This window comes from Pimephales promelas, chromosome 6 (assembly GCF_988280905.1).
Source record: "Pimephales promelas chromosome 6, fPimPro1.hap1.1, whole genome shotgun sequence".
In the NCBI taxonomy this organism is placed as follows: Eukaryota; Metazoa; Chordata; class Actinopteri; order Cypriniformes; family Leuciscidae; genus Pimephales; species Pimephales promelas.
Window position 1 is genome coordinate 22,405,063 of NC_142774.1, and position 6,939 is coordinate 22,412,001.

Sequence of the window (6,939 nt, forward strand, 5' to 3'; positions counted from 1 at the left end):
CAAATGCGGACGTCCTCCGAACGTCCCCCAGCGAACGTTATAAACCTGACCAAATGCGGACGTCCTCCGAACGTCCCCCAGCGAACGTTATGAACCGGACCAAATGCGGACGTCCTCAGAATGTCACCCAGCGAACGTTATAAACCTGACCAAATGCGGACGTCCTCCGAACGTCCCCCAGCGAACGTCATGAACCTGACCAAATGCGGACGTCCTCCGAACGTCCCCCAGCGAACGTTATAAACCTGACCAAATGCGGACGTCCTCCGAACGTCCCCCAGCGAACGTTCCCAGTGGGCATTTGATGTCAATTTAACATCAAAATGACATCAAACATTGATGTCAAAATTACGTCACAAAATAGGTCAAAAATGAAAGTCAATTTGACGTCAAAGTGACAACGTCAATTTGATGTCAAGATTTTGACCTCTGCCGACGTCATTTTGATGTTATTTTGATCATGCTTTGTATGCATTTGATGCCAATTCAACATTTATTTGACGTCAAGATGTCATCATGTTGACGTCATTTTAATGCTATTTTGATATCATACAATATCAAGCTTTGATATCAATTCAACATAAATGTGACATCAAACATTGATGTCAAAATTACATAAAATTATTGACATATTTTGATATCATTTCAATGCTAAGCATCACTCAATTCCAACCTAAATGTACAATGACTGACAACATACACATACTTTGAGATCTGATATGTTTATTTTATTTTTTTGAGCAGTGTAATGCAGTGGGGCGGGGCTATGGGTCACTCAAGGGCTCTCAAATGCCTGTAAAAGGGAACAAGAGAACAAGAAAACAAGAAAGCAAACATTAAAATGGGGCCTGTCCATTAACATAACAAATGCTTAGTACCCATCAGTAGTAGGCTACTCTACAGTATATAGAAAACTAAAAGATAATCCACATTATAGCCTAATCACATGCAGTTGTCAGATGTGCACTACTAATTAGGGCTTTCAAATGATTAATCAATCGCATCCAAAATAAAAGCTTTTGTTTTTTGTTTACATAATATGTGATTGCACTGTATATATATATATATATATATATATATATATATATATATATATACACACACACACACATGCTTGTATATATTTAAGAAATATTTTCATGTTTATGCTGTATATAGATTTATATATAATTTAAATTATTTATAAATAACATTTTTTTATTAAATATACATGCATGTGTGTGTGTATATATATATCTACACAAAATAATTATACACAGTGCACCCACATGTATTATGTAAACAAACTTTTATTTTGGATGTGATTAATCGTGATTAATCATTTGACAGCCCTAGTACTAATATATGATAATGGATCGAGTCAATTTTTGGTTAATTTGTGTTAACAGTGTCATATGTCAGGATCTCATTTCACTGCTAGTCATCAGTCCACATTTTGTACGGAATTGTAGAATGTGAACATTCATTCAAAGCCAGACAGCAGTGATTTCAAAACATCACATTCGTCCAGGCTCTTCCCTATGTATGCGATTGATATCTTTTTTTTTTCCATGGAGAATATTTTTCCCCCTATATCTTTCCAACATGTTTCGAAGGACCAGGTGTAGGGGTAAAATGAAGGGGAAGGGTAAAAAAAGAGAAATTGAATTGGGCCTAATCTACATTGTTTGCAGCAGCTCCTACCTTCCGGCGCCCAGTGCCCCCTCTTCTGTCCGGTGCAGCGAGCAAATGGTTGGCCGTAAGGCTACCAATGGAAGCTTCTGTGATGCCGGGTTGTTACTTCTAGATGGCACCTGAAAAAATGTAACAGCAATTGCCATTTATCTTGCACATACTGATCAAAATAAAAATCATGTAGAGAATAGAGCTATAGGTGGTGTAGGTGCACAAATAGAAAATATAATTACCTATTGCGACCTTATAAAGTTCAATTCTTCTGAAAGGCAGCTTGTCACCAGTCCCATCCATGTTCAGTATAGACATGAGGCTATTTGTGAGCACTCTGTAAATAAAAATGTGAATAAACAAAGTTATACATGCTGTACAGGAAGAAATGTGAAATAATGTCAGGGCTCACAAAATCGCTAGCCAGACGTCCCGGGCTATATTGTGTTTTCAGTAGGGCTACCAAAATACATAACTGTCCTGCTCAACAGGCTATCTGAAATAGTATAATCAAATTCCCCTAAACTTCTGCCTCGTTCCCCTAAATATTTGTGATTAAGTGTAAACCACACAAATTCGTGTTCGCTTCGGTCTTGTTATAATCAGATTCAGCGTGTTCTTCATCTTCAATCCGCAGATCTGGGCGTATTCATTTAAGAGTATTAAATACATTTTAAGATATTAACCGCACAACTTCAGAGACTGACCTTTTCATCACAATGTTGACATTTTCCCACAGGGTAGCTGCACCAATTTGACATCAGAGCTGTCTGAAGGAATAATTTAGCAAATATGCAGAAATGTATATGAGGAACAAGAATATGTGAATAAGATATTGTATGTCTAATAATTGCATCTGTTTGTTTTACTTTTTCATAGTAACCTACCATGAGTTTTCGTTTTTCCTCGCTGGTTAGCTGTCTGTTAAGCTGTTGAAGCGGAGTCGTTTTTGGAACTCTGAATGTCAGACCAAAGAGAGCAAGACATCATATTCTATACAAACAAAAAATTTGCATTAAAAAAAAAAAATCAATGCAGCAGCTATTTTTTGTTTAGAAGAACACACTTACTTTTCTCTTACATTGGGAAAGGAATATTTTTAGGACAGTAACGTTATATGGATACTACCATTGCAACTTACCTCTTATTCAAATCAGTGACAGATCTGGGGCTGGTAACTTAACGTTAAGTTACGCTGGAAAAAAAAATTAAAACATTTCACATGCTTAGGATATCATTTTACTATCATTGTTAATTTGTCATCTCTAACGTTAGCCTTGTAACGGGCTAAAGCTTGAAATGTCCACTTTTAAACCAACAAATTCGAATCGACAGTAAATATCGTCGCCGGTCGGTTTGGCCCCAGAAAACCAGTAAAATCGACATTTTTCCACACACACACACACACACACACACACACACACACACACACGCACACGCACACGCACACACACGCACACGCACACACACACACACACACACACACTTTTAAAATCATACGATGGCAGACAGGAAGACACTTCTTCCATCATACCAGAATGTCAACGTTACAGTTAAGCTAATCTCCGGTTAAATTAGCAAGCTAACTCGCTCAGGTAAAGGGCAAGGCTGTGGAATTATTCGACATATTTCTGACAATTACACCCAATCAGATTAAGTAGCCTATGTATAAGATGGTGTATTAACATAATAACAACAATAGCATGCTAGCTGGTTACTTACCAAGAGTTGAAAGAGGAGTATTTTTTAAAATTGAAATCGACGATCTCTCTGGCAGTGAGCAGACGTGTGAGTGAGGGCGGTTATGCAAATCTTCTACTTTTCCGCGCGATATGACCAGGATGTGACGTCTTTTTGTAGTCAATTTGTAGTCGATGATGATCATTTTAAAAATCAGCTTCAATGTCAGATTAAATTTACCTTTTATAGTATATGCAATTATAGTGTCTGCTGTCATTTTAATCAAGAACTGAATTAAACTAGCTAGGATTTAAATAAAATAAAAATGCAAAATACATAGACCTACAACTTTCAAGATCGGTCTTTTAGATGTTGAAAATTAGTCGCATTGATTTACAGTGAGTAATAAATATACTTTTTCAGACATCGTTTTGATATACATTTCACATCAAATTGACGTTTTAATTCCTGACATCAAATCAACATCGATTTAATGTCAATGATATTGACCTGAGATGTAGGGACAAGAAAAAACATGTCAGATTTATACCTTTGTTTGGCCTCTTTACAACCACAAGGTAATAATTACAAAATATAATGAAAATATTCATATTCATGCATGTTATACATGGTGGTCAAAATCTTGACTATTTGTTGATGTCAAATTGACGTCAAGGTGCCCGCTGGGTTATGAACCGGACCAAATGCGGACCTAATTAGACGTTCGCAACGTCCGGAGGACGTCCCCTGTTTGCTGGGACTCTCTTCAAGATCAATGTTCCCAATATTATACTTTATTATAAGGCATAAAGGTCTATGATTTGCATAAAATGACTATCTTGCTGGAGTGGAGTTTATTGCCCTTTAGAATACACTAAGCATTAGTGCTGCACGATTAATTATATCGCAGTCGTAATATTGATCTCAAACCTATGCAATTATATAACGCAAAATGCCGCGATTTTATATGAAATAAACAAAGTAGGGCTATTAGCGCAGCTAATGTCATCCTTTGACTAGTGTTACAAGATCCCCCTCTTATTGGTTCAAATGCCTTTTCGCATTTTGCACGACAAGAAGTGAAAAGCTGCCTGTGAGTGCCCTAGATTAGAATAGATGATACTCGCATAATGCGCATGCACTGACCGTGTGCCAGCCCAGAATAAACAGTTCTCTTTCGAGCTTGAACGAACAATAGCACACACAATTATGCCAAAATGTGGTTTTGTCTAGTATCTTCATAACATAAGAAAAGTCTATGGATGAAAAGAGTTATGAGGCGCGTGTGAGATCCGCGTCTCGGCAACGGGTGCTCTTAAAGGGCCAGCAGCGAATAAAGCGTTCTTTCAGTAAAGTTAAAAGAACAAAGGGAAATTAGAAAATTACTCACTGATCTTGAGTAAAGAACTTTTGTAGCTTTTATAAGGATTATTATATATATAATTTATGATTCAGGCAGCGCAGACTGTTTGATAACTTTATTCAATTTCTGTACCTGTTAAGACAGGAAGGGCACAGGTAAATATGTTTTTTATTATGGGTTTATTTGGGGATTGTTTGAAGTTCACTTAACTTAAAAGCTGTTATATATTTTTTTTAAGCCTAATAATTTTTTAAAAAGTTGATGGCTTTCAATTGATGGAATCACTGTAATGTTGGTTTGGTTGATGGTTTATTGATCATTATAGGTGTTATCAATCATTTATTGTTGTTGTTGTTTTTAGTTTGAGTTGAGAAATAAACATTAATCTGTGTGTGCATTTTACTTTAGAACCAAGCAAGTTGGACTCATGAAACCATTTTATTATATCGGAGTCGCAAATCGCAATTGCAATATTGGCTCAATAATGGCAATATGACATTTTCCCAAATCGTGCAGCCCTACTAAGCATAGATTATAGATACCATCCCTTCGCTATGTTCTTTTCAATGTGAAGCGTTGCGTGCTGTGACTTGGTGTTGCTTCAAGTGCATCATTCTGCACACGGGATGCGCATGATTGCTTATAATACTTTGGGGAGACAAGGGGGCGTGGCCTAAGGGAATATCACTCGTGATGTTAAGTGATGTTACCCCGCCATCGCTGATACAACCTTTAGCAGTCATGTTTTTGCTTCTTGAGAGAGAGAGAAAGTGTGTGTGTGTGTGTGTGTGTGTGTGTGTGTGAGCAGTGGCGGTTCTAGGCGGGGGCCTGGGGGGGCCAGTGCCCCTGCGACAACAAGCTTGGACCCCCTTGTGGCCTCCCTAAATGTGGAGTCAGTGTGAAATATTTTTTTTATAGTGTGTCACGCATTGAGCATGACAGTCACTCGTTTCAGTCTTTTGTCTCACACTCCCGTCACACATTGTATTTCTCATGCGGAAAAACTATTAATAATATATTTAATATACGCAATTTCTCTGGCCGCGCCGCTCTCACGTGAGAATCAAGCGCGTCTCGCCTGGAGTTCAGCAGTCGACCCTGCTACGCATCAGCCAATCAAAAAAAGAGAAGTGCTACTTAATAGCCAATCAGAAAAGGGCACTATTGTATCTGGGTAAAATTTAACGCAACAACCAATGAAAAAAAGCATATCCTGGAATTGTTCATATGATTCTGTTACAACATCTTCCGAAAGTTTCTTCACCCGTCCCACAGATGAAACTAATCACTGGAGCTCCGAACATCACTTGGAGCACGGAGTAAGTCATGATCTCCTGTTTTAATGTTACAACAAATTCACAACTTGTTTGACAAAAACTATGACAACTTGACTGATGTAAGATGAATCTTTCCCGTAGCGTAAGCTAGCTTACGCAATGCTCGTTCCCTCATCTAGAGAGAACCGAGGTTACGTTAGGTAATCGATTCGTTTCCCATTTAATTAGTATCAGTCTGTAACTTAGACAACAGTTTTACAGCCTGTTCACTGACAACACCTGCTCAGAACAAGTAGTCTAGGCCTAGTCATCTTATTACACGAATCACGATGACTGACATATTGTCACATTATAAACATCTCTCTCTCCAAATAGGCTTAATAATTTTATTAGCACTAGATAAATTAAAGTGTAATGCATAGTCGATTTTAAAACATCTCTCTCTCCAAATAGGCTTAATAATTTTATTAGCACTAGATAAATTAAAGTGTATTGCATAGTCGATTTTATAGGTCACTTTTAAAATCATGTCATATTTTATAATTATATCCTGGCCAAGGATGCATTAATTATTGCTTCTGTCTTTCAAAGATGTCAGGAAAAAAACAATTATAAAAAAGCTCATTCACCCTGAGAGGAAAGCCCCCTAAAAAGGCCAGTTTAGAGGATAATTTGCTGATCTTTTTGCAAAAAAAAAAAAAAAAAAAAAAACCCACAAAAATCGTAGATTAATTTGTAAAAATTATATATATATATATATATATATATATATATATATATATATATATATATATATATATATATATATATATATATATATACATACTGTATATTCAATGTAAAAAAATAAAATGGAAATTCAAATACAGACTGATATATGTAATGCAAATGTAAAAATATAATGGAAATGCAAATTGTTGGATAATTATAAACATGGTATTTTGCTTATTTATG

General features: G+C 36.5%; 1 long non-coding RNA gene across 2 annotated transcripts; it reads right to left on the reverse strand.

Moving 5' to 3' along the window:
• Positions 1-442: 442 nt before the first annotated feature.
• Positions 443-4,029, reverse strand: LOC148978559 (uncharacterized). Of its 2 annotated transcripts, none has more exons than XR_005624209.2 (7): positions 3,388-4,029; positions 2,807-2,860; positions 2,553-2,622; positions 2,373-2,435; positions 1,908-2,002; positions 1,684-1,793; positions 443-793 (listed from the first exon to the last, which is right to left on the reverse strand). It is a non-coding gene; the product is annotated as an uncharacterized LOC148978559 (long non-coding RNA). The 2 variants fall into 2 exon arrangements; XR_005624203.2 differs by having other exon boundaries at positions 2,553-2,658.
• Between the last annotated feature and the right edge of the window lie 2,910 nt (positions 4,030-6,939).